Below are 21,193 nucleotides of genomic sequence, written 5' to 3'. Positions count from 1 at the left end.
GTTCGTTCATCTAGCACAAAGGGAACGGGTTGCAGGAGAAATTTTTACTCTGGTTTCTCAGTCTGTTTCCTAGTGCCGGTTTGAACTTCCTGCAGTTTTCACTGTAAAACCGAGTTGGAGCTAGTACCTACCCATATATATATGTATGGAGTGGAGTTTGCAACTGAAAAGAAACTTTGTGTTCCCAACATGCTAGGTGAAGTACGGCATTCACACACACTTATCTCTCAGAACTGAGCATGTGGAGAGACGTTCGTTCATCTAGCAAAAATGGAACGGGTTGCAAGAGGAACTTTTACTCTGGTTTCTCAGTCTGTTTCCTAGTGCCGGTTTGAAGTTCCTGCAGTTTTCACTGTAAAACCGAGTTGGATCTAGTACCTCCCCATATATATGTATGGACTGGAGTTTGCAAGTGAAAAGGAACTTTGTGTTCCCAACAAGCTAGGTGAAGGACGGCTTTCAGACAAACTTATCCCTCAGAACTGAGCATGTGGAGAGACATTCGTTCATGTAGCACAAAGGAACGGGTTGCAGGAGAAATTTTAACTCTGTTTTCTCAGTCTGTTTCCTAGTGCCGGTTTGAAGTTCCTGCAGTTTTCACTATAAAACCGAGTTGGAGCTCGTACCTACCCATATATATATGTATGGAGTGGAGTTTGCAACTGAAAAGAAACTTCGTGTTCCCAACAAGCTAGTTGAAGGGCGGCTTTCACATACACATATCTCTCAGAACTGAGCATGTGGAGAGACATTCATTCATGTAGCACAAAGGGAACGGGTTGCAGGAGAAACTTTTACTCTGGTTTCTCAGTCTGTTTCCTAGTGCCGGGTGAAGTTCCTACAGTTTTCACTGTAAAACCGAGTTGGAGCTCGTACCTACACATATATATTTGTATGGAGTGGAGATTGCAACTGAAAAGAAACTTTGTGTTCCCAACAAGCTAGTTGAAGGACGGCTTTCACATACACATATCTCTCAGAACTTAGCATGTGGAGAGACGTTCGTTCATCTAGCACAAATGGAACGGGTTGCAGGAGGAAATTTTACCCTGGTTTCTCAGTCTGTTTCCTAGTGCCGGTTTGAAGTTCCTGCAGTTTTCACTGTAAAACCGATTTGGAGCTCGTACCACCCAATATATATGTATGGAGTGGAGTTTAGAAGTAAAATGAAACTTTGTGTTCCCAAGAAGCTAGGTGAAGTACGGCTTTCAAAAACACACATCTCTCAGAACTGAGCATGTGGAGAGACATTCGTTCATCTAGCACAAAGGGAACGGGTTGCAGGAGAAACTTTTACTCTGGTACCTCAGTCTGTTTCCTAGTGCCGGTTTGAAGTTCCTGCAGTTTTCACTGTAAAACCGAGTAGGAGCTAGTACCTACCTATATATATGTATGGAGTGGAGTTTGCAACTGAAAAGGATCTTTGTGTTCCCAACAAGCTAGGTGAAGGACGGCTTTCACACACATTTATCTCTCAGTACTGAGCATGTGGAGAGACGTTCGTTCATCTACCAAAAAGGGAACGGGTTGCAGGAGAAACTTTTACTCTGTTTTCTCAGTCTGTTTCCTAGTGCCTGTTTGAAGTTCCTGCAGTTTTCACTGTAAAACCGAGTTGGAGCTAGTACCTCCCCATATATATTTATGGACTGGAGTTGGCAAATGAAAAGGAACTTTGTGTTCCCAACAACCTAGGTAAGATAGGCTTTCACACACACTTATCCCTCAGAACTGAGCATGTGGAGAGACATTCGTTCATGTAGCACAAAGGGAACGGGTTGCAGGGGAAACTTTTACTCTGGTTTCTCAGTCTGTTTCCTAGTGCCGGTTTGAAGTTCCTGCAGTTTTCACTGTAAAACCGAGTTGGAGCTCGTACCTACACATATATATTTGTATGGAGTGGAGTTTGCAACTGAAAAGAAACTTTGTGTTCCCAACAAGCTAGTTGAAGGACGGCTTTCACATACACATATCTCTCAGAAATGAGCATGTGGAGAGACTTTCGTTCATCTAGCACAAAGGAACGGGTTGCAGGAGGAACTTTTACCCTGGTTTCTCAGTCTGTTTCCTAGTGCCGGTTTGAAGATCCTGCAGTTTTCACTGTAAAACCGAGTTGGAGATAGTACCTCCCCAAATATATATATGGAGTGGAGTTTGCAAATGAAAAGGAACTCTGTGTTCCCAACAAGCTAGTTGAAGGACGGCTTTCACACACACTTATCTCTCAGAACTGAGCATGTGGAGAGACGTTCGTTCATGTAGCACAAAGGGAACGGGTTGCAGGAGAAATTATTACTCTTGTTTCTCATTCTGTTTCCTAGTGCCGGTTTGAAGTTCTGCAGTTTTCACTGTAAAACCGAGTTGGAGCTAGTACTTATCCATATATATATGTATGGAGTGGAGTTTGCAACTGAAAAGGAACTTTGTGTTCCCAACAACATAGGTAAGGACGGCTTTCACACACACTTATCCCTCAGAACTGAGCATGTGGACAGACATTCGTTCATGTAGCACAAATGGAACGGGTGGCAGGAGAAACTTTTACTCTGGTTTCTCAGTCTGTTTCCTAGTGCCGGTTTGAAGTTCCTGCAGTTTTCACTGTAAAACCGAGTTGGAGCTCGTACCTACACATATATATTTGTATGGAGTGGAGTTTGCAACTGAAAAGAAACTTTGTGTTCCCAACAAGCTAGTTGAAGGACGGCTTTCACATACACATATCTCTCAGAACTGAGCATGTGGAGAGACGTTCGTTCATCAAGCACAAAGGAACAGGTTGCAGGGGAAATTTTACCCTGGTTTCTCAGTCTGTTTCCTAGTGCCGGTTTGAAGTTCCTGCAGTTTTCACTGTAAAACCGAGTTGGAGATAGTACCTCCCCAAATATATGTATGGAGCGGAGTTTGCAAATGAAAAGGAACTCTGTGTTCCCAACAAGCTAGGTGAAGGACGGCTTTCACACACACTTATCTCTCAGAACTCAGCATGTGGAGAGACGTTCGTTCATCTAGCACAAAGGGATCGGGTTGCAGGAGAAACTTTTTCTCTGGTTTCTCAGTCTGTTTCCAAGTGCCGGTTTGAAGTTCCTGCAGTTTTCACTGTAAAACCTATTTGGAGCTCGTACCTCCCCATATATATGTATGGAGTGGAGTTTCCAAGTGAAAAGAAACTTTGTGTTCCCAACAAGCTAGTTGAAGGACGGCTTTCACACACACTTATCCCTCATAACTGAGCATGTGGAGAGACGTTCGTTCATGTAGCACAAAGGGAACGGGTTGCAGGAGAAATTATTACTCTTGTTTCTCAGTCTGTTTCCTAGTGCCGGTTTAAGTTCCTGCAGTTTTCACTGTAATACCGAGTTGGAGCTAGTACCTTCCCATATATATATGTATGGAGTGGAGTTTGCCACTGAAAAGAAACTTTGTGTTCCCAACAAGCTAGTTGAAGAACGGCTTTCACATACACATATCTCTCAGAACTGAGCATGTGGAGAGACATTCTTTCATCTAGCACAAATGGAACCGGTTGATGGAGAAACTTTTACTCTGGTTTCTCAGTCTGTTTCCTAGTGCCGGTTTGAAGTTCCTGCAGTTTTCACTGTAAAACCGATTTGGAGCTCGTACCGCCCAATATATATGTATGGAGTGGAGTTTAGAAGTAAAATGAAACTTTGTGTTCCCAAGAAGCTAGTTGAAGTACGGCTTTCACATACACATATCTCTCAGACCTGAGCATGTGGAGAGATGTTCGTTCATCTAGCACAAAGGGAACGTGTTGCAGGAGGAACTTTTACCCTGGTTTCTCAGTCTGTTTCCTAGTGCCGGTTTGAAGTTCCTGCAGTTTTCACTGTAAAACCGAGTTGGAGATTGTACCTCCCCAAATATGTGTATGGAGTGGAGTTTGCAACTGAAAAGGAACTCTGTGTTCTCAACAAGCTAGGTGAAGGACGGCTTTCACACACACTTATCCCTCAGAACTGAGCATGTTGAGAGACGTTCGTTCATCTAGCAAAAAGGGAACGGTTTGCAGGAGAAACTTTTACTCTGGTTTCTCAGTCTGTTTCCTAGTGCCGGTTTGAACTTCCTGCAGTTTTCACTGTAAAACCGAGTTGGGGCTAGTACCTACCCATATATATATGTATGGAGTGGAGTTTGCAACTGAAAAGAAACTTTGTGTTCCCAACAAGCTAGGTGAAGGACGGCTTTCACGCACACTTTTCCCTCATAACTGAGCATGTGGAGAGACGTTATTTTATGTAGCACAAAGGGAACGGGTTGCAGGAGAAATTATTACTATTGTTTCTCAGTCTGTTTCCTAGTGCCGGTTTGAAGTTCTGCAGTTTTCACTGTAAAACCGAGTTGGAGCTAGTACCTATCCATATATATATGTATGGATTGGAGTTTGCAACTGAAAAGAAACTTTGTGTTCCCAAAAAGCTAGGTGAAGGACGGCTTTCACATACACAAATCTCTCAGAACTGAGCATGTGGAGAGACATTCGTTCATCTAGCACAAAAGGAACCGGTTCATGGACAAACTTTTACTCTGGTTTCTCAGTCTGTTTCCTAGTGCCGGTTTGAAGTTCCTGCAGTTTTCACTGTAAAACCGATTTGGAGCTCGTACCACCCAATATATATGTATGAAGTGGAGATTAGAAGTAAAATGAAACTTTGTGTTCCCAAGAAGCTAGGTGAAGAACGGCTTTCACACACACACATCTCTCAGAACTGAGCATGAGGAGAGACATTCGTTCATCTAGCACAAAGGGAATGGGTTGCAGGAGAAATTTTTCTCTGGTACCTCAGTCTGTTTCCTAGTGCCGGTTTGAAGTTCCTGCAGTTTTCACTGTTAAACCGGGTTGGAGCTAGTACCTACCTATATATATGTATGGAGTGGAGTTTGCAACTGAAAAGGATTTTTGTGTTCCCAAAAATCTAGGTGAAGGACGGCTTTCACACACACTTATCTCTCAGAAATGAGCATGTGGAGAGACTTTCGTTCATCTATCACAAAGGGAACGGGTTGCAGGAGAAACTTTTACTCTGGTTTCTCAGTCTGTTTCCTAGTGCCTGTTTGAAGTTCCTGCAGTTTTCACTGTAAAACCGAGTTGGAGCTTGTTCCTCCCCATATATATGTATGGACTGGAGTTGACAAATGAAAAGGAACTTTGTGTTCCCAACAACCTATTTAAGGACGGCTTTCACACACACTTATCTCTCAGAAATGAGCATGTGGAGAGACATTCGTTCATATAGCACAAAGGGAACGGGTTGCAGGAGAAACTTTTACTCTGGTTTCTCAGTCTGTTTCCTAGTGCCGGTTTGAAGTTCCTGCAGTTTTCACTGTAAAACCGAGTTGGAGCTCGTACCTACACATATATATTTGTATGGAGTGGAGATTGCAAATGAAAAGAAACTTTGTGTTCCCAACAAGCTAGTTGAAGGTTGGCTTTCACATACACATATCTCTCAGAACTGAGCATGTGGAGAGACGTTCGTTCATCAAGCACAAAGGGAACGGGTTGCAGGAGGAAATTTTACCCTCGTTTCTCAGTCTGTTTCCTAGTGCCGGTTTGAAGTTCCTGCAGTTTACACTGTAAAACCGAGTTGGAGATAGTACCTCCCCAAATATATGTATGGAGTGGAGTTTGCAAATGAAAAGGAACTCTGTGTTCCCAACAAGCTAGGTGAAGGACGGCTTTCACACACACTTATCTCTCAGAACTCAGCATGTGGAGAGACGTTCGTTCATCTAGCACAAAGGGATCGGGTTGCAGGAGAAACTTTTTCTCTGGTTTCTCAGTCTGTTTCCAAGTGCCGGTTTGAAGTTCCTGCAGTTTTCACTGTAAAACCGATTTGGAGCTCGTACCTCCCCATATATATATATGGAGTGGAGTTTCCAAGTGAAAAGAAACTTTGTGTTCCCAACAAGCTAGTTGAAGGACGGCTTTCACACACACTTATCCCTCATAACTGAGCATGTGGGGAGACATTCGTTCATATAGCACAAAGGGAACCGGTTGATGTAGAAACTTTTACTCTGGTTTCTCAGTCTGTTTCCTAGTGCCGGTTTGAAGTTCCTGCAGTTTTCACTGTAAAACCGATTTGGAGCTCGTACCACCCAATATATATGTATGGAGTGGAGTTTAGAAATAAAATGAAACTTTGTGTTCAAAAGAAGCTAGGTGAAGTACGGCTTTCACACACAAACATCTCTCAGAACTGAGCATGTGGAGAGACGTTCGTTCATCAAGCACAAAGTGAACGGGTTGCAGGAGGAAATTTTACCCTGGTTTCTCAGTTTGTTTCCTAGTGCCGGTTTGAAGTTCCTGCAGTTTTCACTGTAAAACCGATTTGGAGCTCGTACCTCCCCATATATATGTATGGATTGGAGTTTGCAAGTGAAAAGAAACTTTGTGTTCCCAACAAGCTAGGTGAAGACGGCTTTCACACACACTTATCTCTCAGAACTGAGCATGTGGAGAGACGTTCGTTCATGTAGCACAAAGGGAACGGGTTGCAGGAGAAATTATTACTCTTGTTTCTCAGTCTGTTTCCTAGTGCCGGTTTGAAGTTCCTGCAGTTTTCACTGTAAAACCGAGTTGGAGCTAGTACATTCCCATATATATATGTATGGAGTGGAATTTGCAAGTGAAAAGAAACTTTGTGTTCCCAACAATCTAGTTGAAGAACGGCTTTCACATACACATATCTCTCAGAACTGAGCATGTGGAGAGACATTCGTTCATCTAGCACAAAGGGAACCGGTTGATGGAGAAACTTTTACTCTGGTTTCTCAGTCTGTTTCCTAGTGCCGGTTTGAAGTTCCTGCAGTTTTCACTGTAAAACCGAGTTGGAGCTAGTACCTACCTATATATATGTATGGAGTGGAGTTTGCAACTGAAAAGGATCTTTGTGTTCCCAACAAGCTAGGTGAAGGACGGCTTTCACACACAATTATCTCTCAGAAATGAGCATGTGGAGAGGCGTTCGTTCATCTACCAAAAAGGGAACGGGTTGCAGGAGAAACTTTTACTCTGGTTTCTAAGTCTGTTTCCTACTGCCTGTTTGAAGTTCCTGCAGTTTTCACTGTAAAATTGAGTTGGAGCTAGTACCTCCCCATATATATTTATGGACTGGAGTTGGCAAATTAAAAGGAACTTTGTGTTCCCAACAACCTAGGTAAGGACGGCTTCCACACAAACATATCCCTCAGAACTGACCATGTGGAGAGACATTCGTTCATGTAGCACAAAGGGAACGGGTTGCAGGAGAAACTTTTACTCTGGTTTCTCATTCTGTTTCCTAGTGCTGGTTTGAAGTTCCTGCAGTTTTCACTGTAAAACCGAGTTGGAGCTCGTACTTACACATATATATTTGTATGGAGTGGAGTTTGCAACTGAAAAGAAACTTTGTGTTCCCAACAAGCTAGTTGAAGGACGGCTTTCACATACACATATCTCTCAGAACAGAGCATGTGGAGAGACGTTCGTTCATCTAGCACAAAGGGAACGGGTTGCAGGTGGAATTTTACCCTGGTTTCTCAGTCTGTTTCCTAGTGCCGGTTTGAAGTTCCTGCAGTTTTCACTTTAAAACCGAGTTGGAGATAGTACCTCCCCAAATATATATATGGAGTGGAGTTTGCAAATGAAAAGGAACTGTGTGTTCCCAACAAGCTATTTGAAGGACGGCTTTCACACACACTTATCTCTCAGAACTGAGCATGTGGAGAGACGTTCGTTCATGTAGCACAAAGGGAACGGGTGGCAGGAGATATTATTACTCTTGTTTCTCAGTCTGTTTCCTAGTGCCGGTTTGAAGTTCCTGCAGTTTTCACTGTAAAACCGAGTTGGAGCTAGTACCTACCCATATATATATGTATGGAGTGGAGTTTGCAACTGAAAAGAAACTTTGTGTTCCCAACAAGCTAGTTGAAGTACGTCTTTCACATACACAAATCTATCAGAACTGAGCATGTGGAGAGACATTCGTTCATCTAGCACAAAGTGAACCGGTTGATGGAGAAACTTTTACTCTGGTTTCTCAGTCTGTTTCCTAGTGCCGGTTTGAAGTTCCTGCAGTTTTCACTGTAAGACCGATTTGGAGCTCGTATCACCCAATATATATGTATGGAGTGGAGTTTAGAAGTAAAATGAAACTTTGTGTTCCCAAGAAGCTAGGTGAAGGACGGCTTTCACACACACACATCTCTCAGAACTGAGCATGTGGAGAGACATTCGTTCATCTAGCACAAAGGGAACGGGTTGCAGGAGAAACTTTTACTCTGGTTTCTCAGTCTGTTTCCTAGTGCCTGTTTGAAGTTCCTGCAGATTTCACTGTAAAACCGAGTTGGAGCTAGTACCTCCCCATATATATGTATGGACTGGAGTTTGCAAATGAAAAGGAACTTTGTGTTCCCAACAAGCTAGGTGAAGGACGGCTTTCACAAACACTTATCCCTCAGACCTGAGCATGTGGAGAGACATTCGTTCAAGTAGCACAAAGGGAATGGGTTGCAGGAGAAACTTTTACTCTGGTTTCTCAGTCTGTTTCCTAGTGCCGGTTAGAAGTTCCTGCAGTTTTCACTGTAAAACCGAGTTGGAGCTCGTACCTACCCATATATATATGTATGGAGAGGAGTTTCCAACTGAAAAGAAACTACGTGTTCCCAACAAGCTAGTTGAAGGACGGCTTTCACATACACATATCTCTCAGAACTGAGCATGTGGAGAGACGTTCGTTCATCGAGCACAAAGGGAACAGGTTGCAAGAGGAACTTTTACCCTGGTTTTTCATTCTGATTCCTAGTGCCGGTTTGAAGTTCCTGCATTTTTCACTGTAAAACAGATTTGGAGCTATTACCACCCCAAATATATGTATGGAGAGGAGTTTGCAAATGAAAAGGAACTTTGTGTTCCCAACAAGCTAGGTGAAGGACGGCTTTCACACACATTTATCCCTCAGTACTGAGCATGTGGAGAGACGTTCGTTCATCTAGCACAAAGGGAACGGTTTGCAACAGAAACTTTTACTCTGGTTTCTCAGTCTGCTTCCTAGTGCCGGTTTGAAGTTCCTGCAGTTTTCACTGTAAAACCGAGTTGGAGCTAGTACCTCCCCATATATATGTATCGAGTGGGGTTTGCAAATTAAAAGGAATTTTGTGTTCCCAAAAAGATAGGTGAAGGAAGGCTTTCAAACACAATTATCCCTCAGAACTGAGCATATGGAGAGATGTTCGTTCATGTAGCACAAACGGAACGGGTTGCAGGAGAAATTATTACTCTTGTTTCTCAGTCTGTTTCTTAGTGCCGGTTTGAAGTTCCTGCAGTTTTCACTGTAAAACCGAGTTGGAGCTAGTACCTACACATATATATATGTATGGAGTGGAGTTTGCAACTGAAAAGAAACTTTGTGTTCCCAACAAGCTAGTTGAAGAACGGCTTTCACATACACATATCTCTCAACAATCAGCATGTGGAGAGACATTCGTTCATCTAGCACAAAAGGAACCGGTTGATGGAGAAACTTTTACTCTGGTTTCTCAGTCTGTTTCCTAGTGCCGGTTTGAAGTTCCTGTAGTTTTCACTGTAAAACCGATTTGGAGCTCGTACCACCCAATATATATGTATGGAATGGAGTTTAGAAGTAAAATGAAACTTTGTGTTCCCAAGAAGCTAGGTGAAGTACGGCTTTCACACAAACACATCTCTCAGAACTGAGCATGTGGAGAGACATTCGTTCATCTAGCAAAAAGGGAACGGGTTGCAGGAGAAACTTTTACTGTGGTTTCTCAGTCTGTTTCCAAGTGCCGGTTTGAAGTTCCTGCAGTTTTCCTTGTAAATCCGAGTTGGAGCTAGTACCTACCTATATATATGTATGAAGTGGAGTTTACAACTGAAAAGGATCTTTGTGTTCCCAACAATCTAGGTGAAGGACGGCTTTCACACACACTTATCTCTCAGAAATGAGCATGTGGAGAGACGTTCGTTCATCTACCACAAAGGGAACGGTTTGCAGGAGAAACTTTTACTCTGGTTTCTCAGTCTGTTTCCTAGTGCCGGTTTGAAGTTCCTGCAGTTTTCACTGTAAAACCGAGTTGGAGCTAGTACCTCCCCATATATATGTATGGACTGGAGTTGGCAAATGAAAAGGAACTTTGTGTTCCCAACAACCTAGGTAAGGACGGCTTTAACACACACTTATCCCTCAGAACTGAGCATGTGGAGAAACATTCGTTCATTTAGCACAAATGGAATGGGTTGCAGGAGAAACTTTTACTGTGGTTTCTCAGTCTGTTTCCAAGTGCCGGTTTGAAGTTCCTGCAGTTTTCACTGTAAAACCGAGTTGGAGCTTGTACCTACCCATATATATGTATGGAGTGGGGTTTGCAAATGAAAAGAAACTTTGTGTTCCCAACAAGCTAGGTGAAGGACGGCTTCCAAACACACTTATCTCTCAGAACTGAGCATGTGGAGAGACGTTCGTTCATCTAGCACAAAGGGAACGGTTTGCAACAGAAACTTTTACTCTGGTTTCTCAGTCTGCTTCCTAGTGCTGGTTTGAAGTTCCTGCAGTTTTCACTGTAAAACCGCGTTGGGGCTAGTACCTCCCCATATATATGTATGGAGTGGAGTTTGCAAATTAAAAGGAATTTTGTGTTCCCAACAAAATAGGTGAAGGACGGCTTTCAAACACAATTATCCCTCAGAACTGAGCATATGGAGAGATGTTCGTTCATGTAGCACAAACGGAACGGGTTGCAGGAGAAATTATTACTCTTGTTTCTCAGTCTGTTTCCTAGTGCCGGTTTGAAGTTCCTGCAGTTTTCACTGTAAAACCGAGTTGGAGCTAGTACCTACACAAATATATATGTATGGTGTGGGGTTTGCAACTGAAAAGAAACTTTGTGTTCCCAACAAGCTAGTTGAAGAACGGCTTTCACATACAAATATCTCTCAGAACTGAGCATGTGGAGAGACATTCGTTCATCTAGCACAAAGGGAACCGGTTGATGGAGAAACTTTTACTCTGGTTTCTCAGTCTGTTTCCTAGTGCCGGTTTGAAGTTCCTGCAGTTTTCACAGTAAAACCGAGTTGGAGCTAGTACCTCCTCATATATATGTATGGACTGGAGTTGGCAAATGAAAAGGAACATTGTGTTCCCAACAACCTAGGTAAGGACGGCTTTCACACACACTTATCTCTCAGAACTGAGCATGTGGAGAGACATTCGTTCATGTAGCACAAAGGGAACTGGTTGCAGGAGAAACTGTTACTCTGGTTTCTCATTCTGTTTCCTAGTGCCGGTTTGAAGTTCCTGCAGTTTTCAGTGTAAAACCGTGTTGGAGCTCGTACCTACACATATATATTTGTATGGAGTGGAGTTTGCAACTGAAAAGAAACTTTGTGTTCCCAACAAGCTAGTTGAAGGACGGCTTTCACATACACATATCTCTCAGAACTGAGCATGTGGAGAGACGTTCGTTCACCTAGCACAAAGGGAACGGGTTGCAGGAGGAACTTTTACTCTGGTTTCTCAGTCTGATTCCTAGTGCCGGATTGAAGTTCCTGCAGTTTTCACTGTAAAACCGATTTGGAGCTAGTACCTCCCCAAATATATGTATGGAGTGGAGATTGCAAATGAAAAGGAACTTTGTGTTCCCAACAAGCTAGATGAAGGACGGGTTTCACACACATTTATCTCTCAGTACTGAGCATGTGGAGAGACGTTCGTTCATCAAGCATAAAGGGAACAGGTTGCAGGAGAAACTTTTTCTCTGGTTTCTCAGTCTGTTTCCAAGTGCCGGTTTGAAATTCATGCAGTTTTCACTGTAAAACAGTTTTGGAGCTCGTAACTCCTCATAGATATGTATGGAGTGGAGTTTGCAAGTGAAAAGAATCTTTGTGTTCCAAACAAGCTAGGTGAAATACGGCTTTCACACACACTTAACTCTCAGAACTGAGCATGTGGAGAGAGTTTCGTTCATCTAGCACAAAGTGAACGGGTTGCAGGAGAAATTATTTCTCTTGTTCTCAGTCTGTTTCCTAGTGCTGGTTTGAAGTTCCTGCAGTTTTCACTGTAAAACCGAGTTGGAGCTAGTACCTCCCCATATATATGTATGGAGTGGGGTTTGCAAATGAAAAGAAACTTTGTGTTCCCAACAAGCTAGGTGAAGACAGCTTCCAAACACACTTATCTCTCAGAACTGAGCATGTGGAGAGACGTTCGTTCATCTAGCACAAAGGGAACCGGTTGATGGAGAAACTTTTACTCTGGTTTCTCAGTCTGTTTCCTAGTGCCGGTTTGAAGTTCCTGCAGTTTTCACTGTAAAACCGATTTGGAGCTCGTACCACCCAATATATATGTATGGAGTGGAGTTTAGAAGTAAAATGAAACTTTGTGTTCCCAAGAAGCTAGGTGAAGTACGGCTTTCACACACACACATCTCTCAGAACTGAGCATGTGGAGAGACTTTCGTTCATCTAGCACAAAGGGAACGGGTTGCAGGAGGAACTTTTACTCTGGTTTTTCAGTCTGTTTCCTAGTGCCAGTTTGAAGTTCCTGCAGTTTTCACTGTAAAACCGATTTGGAGCTCTTACCTCGTCATATAAATATATGGAGTGGAGTTTGCAAATGAAAAGAAACTTTGTGTTCCCAACAAGCTAGTTGAAGGACGGCTTTCACATACACATATCTCTCAGAACTGAGCATGTGGAAAGACGTTCGTTCATCTAGCACAAAGGGAACGGGTTGCAGGAAGAAATTTTACTCTCGTTTCTAAGTCTGTTTCCTAGTGCCGGTTTCAAGTTCCTGCAGTTTTCACTGTAAAACCGAGTTGGAGCTAGTACCTCCCCATATATATGTATGAAGTGGAGTTTGCAAGTGAAAAGAAACTTTGTGTTCCCAACAAGCTAGGTGAAGGACTGATTTCACACCCACTTATCTCTCAGTACTGAGCATGTGGAGAGACGTTCGTTCATCTAGCACAAGGGAACGGGTTGCAGGAGAAACTTTTACTTTGTTTTCTCAGTCTGTTTCCTAGTGCCGGTTTGAAGTTCCTGCAGTTTTCACTGTAAAACCGAGTTGGAGCTCGTACCTACCCATATATATATGTATGGAGTGGACTTTGCTACTGAAAAGAAACTTCGTGTTCCCAACAAGCTAGTTGAAGGACGGCTTTCACATACACATATCTCTCAGAACTGAGCATGTGGAGAGACGTTCGTTCATCTAGCACAAAGGGAACGGGTTGCAGGAGGAACTTTTACCCTGGTTTCTAAGTCTGATTCCTAATGCCGGATTGAAGTTCCTGCAGTTTTCACTCTAAAACAGATTTGGAGCTATTACCTCCCCAAATATATGTATGGAGAGGAGTTTGCAAATGAAAAGGAACTTTGTGTTCCCAACAAGCTAGGTGAAGGACGGCTTTCACACACATTTATCTCTCAGTACTGAGCATGTGGAGAGACGTTTGTTCATCAAGCATAAAGGGAACGGGTTGCAGGAAATACTTTTTCTTGGTTTCTCAGTCTGTTTCCAAGTGCCGGTTTGAAGTTCCTGCAGTTTTCACTGTAAAACAGAATTGGAGCTCGTACCTCCACATATATATGTATGGAGTGGAGTTTGCAAGTGAAAATAAACTTTGTGTTCCCAACAAGCTAGGTGAAGTATGGCTTACACACACACTTATCTCTCAGAACTGAGCATGTGGAGAGAGTTTCGTTCATCTAGCACAAAGGGAAATAGTTGCAGGTGGTAATTTTACTCTGGTTTCTCAGTCTGTTTCCTAGTGCCGGTTTGAAGTTCCTGCAGTTTTCACTGTAAAACCGAGTTGGAGCTAGTACCTACCCATATATATGTATGGAGTTGGGTTTGCAAATGAAAAGAAACTTTGTGTTCCCAACAAGCTAGGTGAAGGACGGCTTCCAAAAACACTTATCTCTCAGAACTGAGAATCTGGAGAGACGTTCGTTCATCAAGCACAAAGGGAACGGGTTGCAACTGAAACTTTTACACTGGTTTCTCAGTCTGTTTCCTAGTGCCGGTTTGAAGTTCCTGCAGTTTTCACTGTAAAACCGAGTTGGAGCTAGTACCTCCCCATTTATATGTATGGAGTGGATTTTGCAAATTAAAAGGAATTTTGTGTTCCCAACAAGCTAGGTGAAGGACGGCTTTCAAACACAATTATCCCTCAGAACTGAGCATGTGGAGAGATGTTCGTTCATGTAGCACATAGGAACGGGTTGCAGGAGAAATTATTACTCTTGTTTCTCAGTCTGTTTCCTAGTGCCGGTTTGAAGTTACTGCAGTTTTAACTGTAAAACCGATTTGGAGCTAGTACCTACCCATATATATATGTATGGAGTGGAGTTTGCAACTGAAAAGAAACTTTGTGTTCCCAACAAGCTAGTTGAAGAACGGCTTTCACATACACATATATCTCAGAACTGAGCATGTGGAGAGACTTTCGTTCATCTAGCACAAAGGGAACCGGTTGATGGAGAAACTTTTACTCTGGTTTCTCAGTCTGTTTCCTAGTGCCGGTTTCAAGTTCCTGCAGTTTTCACTGTAAAACCGATTTGGAGCTCGTACCACCCAATATATTTGTATGGAGTGGATTTTAGAATTAAAATGTAACTTTGTGTTCCCAAGAAGCTAGGTGAAGTACGGCTTTCACACACACACATCTCTCAGAACTGAGCATGTCTAGAGACGTTCGTTCATCTAGCACAAAGGGAACGGGTTGCAGGAGGAACTTTTACTCTGGTTTCTCAGTCTGTTTCCTAGTGCCAGTTTGAAGTTCCTGCATTTTTCAGTGTAAAACCGATTTGGAGCTCTTACCTCCTCATATAAATGTATGGAGTGGAGTTTGCAAATGAAAAGAAACTTTGTTTTCCCAACATGCTAGTTAAAGGACGGCTTTCACACACAAATATCTCTCAGAACTGAGCATGTGGAGAGACGTTCGTTCATCTATCACAAAGGGAACGGGTTGCAGGAGGAAATTTTACTCTGGTTTCTCAGTCTGTTTCCTAGTGCCGGTCTGAAGTTCCTGCAGTTTTCACTGTAAAACCGAGTTGGAGCTAGTACGTACCTATATATATGTATGGAGTGGAGATGGCAACTGAAAAGGAACTTTGTGTTCCCAAAAAGCTAGATGAAGGACGGCTTTCACACACACATATCTCTCAGAACTGAGCATGTGGAGAGTCGTTCGTTCAACTAGCACAACTGGAACGGGTTGCAGGAATAAATTTTACTCTGGTTTCTCAGTCTGTTTCCTAGTGCCTGTTTGAAATTCCTGCAGTTTTCACTGTAAAACAGATTTGGAGCTCGTACCACCATATATATATGTATAGAGTGGAGTTTACAAGTAAAATGAAACTTTGTGTTCCCAACAAGCTAGGTGAAGGACAGCTTTCACACACACTTATCTCTCAGAACTGAGCATCTGGAGAGACGTTCGTTCATCTAGCACAAAGGGATCGGGTTGCAGGAGGAACTTTTACCCTGGTTTCTCAGTCTGTTTCCAAGTGCCGGTTTGTGGTTCCTGCAGTTTTCACTGTAAAACCGAGTTGGAGCTAGTACCTACCCATATATATATGTATGGAGTCGAGTTTGCAACTGAAAAGAAACTTTGTGTTCCCAACAAGTTTGTTGAAGGACGGCTTTCACATACACATATCCCTCAGAACTGAGCATGTGGAGAGACATTCGTTCATCTAGCATAAAGGGAACGTGTTGAAGGAGAAACTTTTACTCTGGTTTCTCAGTCTGTTTCCTAGTGCCGGTTTGAAGTTCCTGCAGTTTTCACTGTAATATCGTGTTGGAGTTAGTACCTCCCCATATATATGTATGGAGTGGAGGTTGCAAATGAAAAGAAACTTTGTGTTCCCAACAAGCTAGGTGAAGCACGGCTTTCACTCACACTTATCTCTCAGAACTGAGCATGTGGAGAGAGGTTCGTTCATATAACACGAAGGGAACCGTTTGCAGGAGTAACTTTTACTCTGGTTTCTCAGTCTGTTTCCTACTGCCCGTTTGAAGTTCCTGCAGGTTTCACTGTAAAACCGAGTTGGAGCTAGTACCTCCCCATATATATGTATGGAGTGGAGTTTGCAAGTGAAAAGAAACTTTGTGTTCCCTACAAGCTAGGTGAAGGACGGCTTTCACACACACTTATTTCTCAGAATTGAGCATGTGGAGAGACTTTCGTTCATCTAGCACAAAGGGAACGGGTTGCAGGAGATACTTTTCTCTGGTTTCTCAGTCTGTTTCCTAGTGCCGGTTTGAAGTTCCTGCAATTTTCATTGTAAAACCGAGATGGAGCTAGTACTTCCCCATATAAATGTATGGAGTGTGGTTTGCAACTGAAGAGAAACTTTGTGTTCCCAACAAGCTAGTTGAATTACGGCTTTCAAATACACATATCTCTCAGAACTAAGCATGTGGAGAGACGTTCGTTCATCTAGCACAAATGGAACGGGTTGCAGGAGGAACTTTTACCGTGGTTTCTCAGTCTGTTTCCTAGTGCCTGTTTGAAGTTCTGCAGTTTTCACTGTAAAACCGAGTTGGAGATAGTACCTCCCCAAATATATATATGGAATGGAGTTTGCAAATGAAAAGGAACTCTGTGTTCCCAACAAGCTAGTTGAAGGACGGCTTTCACACACACTTATCTCTCAGAACTGAGCATGTGGAGAGACGTTCGTTCATGTAGCACAAAGGGAACGGGTTGCAGGAGAAATTATTACTCTTGTTTCACAGTCTGTTTCCTAGTGCCTGTTTGAAGTTCTGCAGTTTTCACTGTAAAACCGATTTGGACCTCGTACCACCCAATATATATGTATGGAGTGGAGATTAGAAGTAAAATGAAACTTTGTGTTCCCAAGAAGCTAGGTGAAGAACGGCTTTCACACACACACATCTCTCAGAACTGAGCATGAGGAGAGACATTCGTTCATCTAGCACAAAGGGAATGGGTTGCAGGAGAAACTTTTTCTCTGGTACCTCAGTCTGTTTCCTAGTGCCGGTTTGAAGTTCCTGCAGTTTTCACTGTTAAACCGGGTTGGAGCTAGTACCTACCTATATATATGTATGGAGTGGAGTTTGCAACTGAAAAGGATCTTTGTGTTCCCAAAAAGCTAGGTGAAGGACGGCTTTCACACACACTTATCTCTCAGAAATGAGCATGTGGAGAGACGTTCGTTCATCTATCACAAAGGGAACGGGTTGCAGGAGAAACTTATACTCTGGTTTCTCAGTCTGTTTCCTAGTGCCTGTTTGAAGTTCCTGCAGTTTTCACTGTAAAACCGATTTGGAGCTCGTACCACCCAATATATATGTATGGAGTGGAGTTTAGAAGTAAAATGAAACTTTGTGTTCCCAAGAAGCTAGGTGAAGTACGGCTTTCACACACACACATCTCTCAGAACTGAGCATGTGGAGAGACTTTCGTTCATCTAGCACAAAGGGAACGGGTTGCAGGAGGAACTTTTACTCTGGTTTTTCAGTCTGTTTCCTAGTGCCAGTTTGAAGTTCCTGCAGTTTTCACTGTAAAACCGATTTGGAGCTCTTACCTCGTCATATAAATATATGGAGTGGAGTTTGCAAATGAAAAGAAACTTTGTGTTCCCAACAAGCTAGTTGAAGGACGGCTTTCACATACACATATCTCTCAGAACTGAGCATGTGGAAAGACGTTCGTTCATCTAGCACAAAGGGAACGGGTTGCAGGAAGAAATTTTACTCTCGTTTCTAAGTCTGTTTCCTAGTGCCGGTTTCAAGTTCCTGCAGTTTTCACTGTAAAACCGAGTTGGAGCTAGTACCTCCCCATATATATGTATGGAGTGGAGTTTGCAAGTGAAAAGAAACTTTGTGTTCCCAACAAGCTAGGTGAAGGACGGCTTTCACACACACTTATCTCTCAGAACTGAGCATGTGGAGAGACGTTCGTTCATGTAGCACAAAGGGAACGGGTTGCAGGAGAAATTATTACTCTTGTTTCTCAGTCTGTTTCCTAGTGCCGGTTTGAAGTTCCTGCAGTTTTCACTGTAAAACCGAGTTGGAGCTAGTACCTTCCCATATATATATGTATGGAGTGGAGTTTACAAGTGAAAAGAAACTTTGTGTTCCCAACAATCTAGTTGAAGTACGGCTTTCACATACACATATCACTCAGAACTGAGCATGTGGAGAGACATTCGTTCATCTAGCACAAAAGGAACCGGTTGATGGAGAAACTTTTACTCTGGTTTCTCAGTCTGTTTCCTAGTGCCGGTTTGAAGTTCCTGCAGTTTTCACTGTAAAACCGATTTGGAGCTCGTACCACTCAATATATATATATGGAGTGGAGTTGAGAAGTAAAATGAAACTTTGTGTTCCCAAGAAGCTAGGTGAAGTACGGCTTTCACACACACACATCTCTCAGAACTGAGCATGTGGAGAGACATTCGTTCATCTAGCACAAAGGGAACGGGTTGTAGGAGAAACTTTTACTCTGGTATCTCAGTCTGTTTCCTAGTGCCGGTTTGAAGTTCCTGCAGTTTTCACTGTAAAACCGAGTTGGAGCTAGTACCTACCTATATATATGTATGGAGTGGAGTTTGCAACTGAAAAGGATCTTTGTGTTCCCAACAAGCTAGGTGAAGGACGGCTTTCACACACACTTATCTCTCAGAAATGAGCATGTGGAGAGACGTTCGTTCATCTACCATAAAGGGAACGGTTTGCAGGAGAAACTTTTACTCTGGTTTCTAAGTCTGTTTCCTACTGCCTGTTTGAAGTTCCTGCAGTTTTCACTGTAAAACTGAGTTGGAGCTAGTACCTCCCCATATATATTTATGGACTGGAGTTGGCAAATGAAAAGGAACTTTGTGTTCCCAACAACCTAGGTAAGGACGGCTTCCACACAAACTTATCCCTCAGAACTGACCATGTGGAGAGACATTCGTTCATGTAGCACAAAGGGAACGGGTTGCAGGAGAAACTTTTACTCTGGTTTCTCATTCTGTTTCCTAGTGCCGGTTTGAAGTTCCTGCAGTTTTCACTGTAAAACCGAGTTGGAGCTCGTACTTACACATATATATTTGTATGGAGTGGAGTTTGCAACTGAAAAGAAACTTTGTGTTCCCAACAAGCTAGTTGAAGGACGGCTTTCACATACACATATCTCTCAGAACTGAGCATGTGGAGAGACGTTCTTTCATCTAGCACAAAGGGAACGGGTTGCAGGTGGAATTTTACCCTGGTTTCTCAGTCTGTTTCCTAGTGCCGGTTTGAAGTTCCTGCAGTTTTCACTTTAAAACCGAGTTGGAGATAGTACCTCCCCAAATATATATATGGAGTGGAGTTTGCAAATGAAAAGGAACTGTGTGTTCCCAACAAGCTATTTGAAGGACGGCTTTCACACACACTTATCTCTCAGAACTGAGCATGTGGAGAGACGTTCGTTCATGTAGCACAAAGGGAACGGTTTGCAGGAGATATTATTACTCTTGTTTCTCAGTCTGTTTCCTAGTGCCGGTTTGAAGTTCCTGCAGTTTTCACTGTAAAACCGAGTTGGAGCTAGTACCTACCCATATATATATGTATGGAGTGGAGTTTGCAACTGAAAAGAAACTTTGTGTTCCCAACAAGCTAGTTGAAGTACGGCTTTCACATACACAAATCTATCAGAACTGAGCATGTGGAGAGACATTCGTTCATCTAGCACAAAGTGAACCGGTTGATGGAGAAACTTTTACTCTGGTTTCTCAGTCTGTTTCCTAGTGCCGGTTTGAAGTTCCTGCAGTTTTCACTGTAAAACCGAGTTGGAGCTCGTAACTCCCCATATATATATATGGAGTGGGATTTGTAACTGAAAAGAAACTTTGTGTTCCCAACAAGCTATGTGAAGGACGGCTTTCACACACACTTATCTCTCAGAAATGAGCATGTGGAGAGACGTTCGTTCATCTAGCACAAAGGGAACGGGTTGTAAGAGGAACTTTTACTCTGGTTTCTCAGTCTGTTTCCTAGTGTCGGTTTGAAGTTCCTGCAGTTTTCACAGTAAAACCGAGTTGGAGCTAGTACCTCCTCATATATATGTATGGACTGGAGTTGGCAAATGAAAAGGAACATTGTGTTCCCAACAACCTAGTTAAGGACGGCTTTCACACACACTTATCTCTCAGAACTGAGCATGTGGAGAGACATTCGTTCATGTAGCACAAAGGGAACTGGTTGCAGGAGAAACTGTTATTCTGGTTTCTCATTCTGTTTCCTAGTGCCGGTTTGAAGTTCCTGCAGTTTTCAGTGTAAAACCGAGTTGGAGCTCGTACCTACACATATATATTTGTATGGAGTGGAGTTTGCAACTGAAAAGAAACTTTGTGTTCCCAACAAGCTAGTTGAAGGACGGCTTTCACATACACATATCTCTCAGAACTGAGCATGTGGAGAGACGTTCGTTCACCTAGCACAAAGGGAACGGGTTGCAGGAGGAACTTTTACTCTGGTTTCTCAGTCTGATTCCTAGTGCCGGATTGAAGTTCCTGCAGTTTTCACTGTAAAACCGATTTGGAGCTAGTACTTCCCCAAATATATGTATGGAGTGGAGATTGCAAATGAAAAGGAACTTTGTGTTCCCAACAAGCTGGGTGAAGGACGGGTTTCACACACATTTATCTCTCAGTACTGAGCATTTCGAGAGACGTTCGTTCATCAAGCATAAAGGGAACAGGTTGCAGGAGAAACTTTTTCTCTGGTTTCTCAGTCTGTTTCCAAGTGCCGGTTTGAAATTCCTGCAGTTTTCACTGTAAAACAGATTTGGAGCTCGTACCTCCACATAGATATGTATGGAGTGGAGTTTGCAAGTGAAAAGAATCTTTGTGTTCCAAACAAGCTAGGTGAAATACGGCTTTCACACACACTTAACTCTCAGAACTGAGCATGTGGAGAGAGTTTCGTTCATTTAGCACAAAGGGAACGGTTTGCAGGAGAAATTATTACTCTTGTTCTCAGTCTGTTTCCTAGTGCCGGTTTGAAGTTCCTGCAGTTTTCACTGTAAAACCGAGTTGGAGCTAGTACCTCCCCATATATATGTATGGAGTGGGGTTTGCAAATGAAAAGAAACTTTGTGTTCCCAACAAGCTAGGTGAAGACGGCTTCCAAACACACTTATCTCTCAGAACTGAGCATGTGGAGAGACGTTCGTTCAT

This window comes from Camelus bactrianus, chromosome 24, assembly GCF_048773025.1.
Source record: "Camelus bactrianus isolate YW-2024 breed Bactrian camel chromosome 24, ASM4877302v1, whole genome shotgun sequence".
NCBI classification, from domain to species: Eukaryota; Metazoa; Chordata; class Mammalia; order Artiodactyla; family Camelidae; genus Camelus; species Camelus bactrianus.
Note: the sequence above shows the minus strand (reverse complement) of the source record.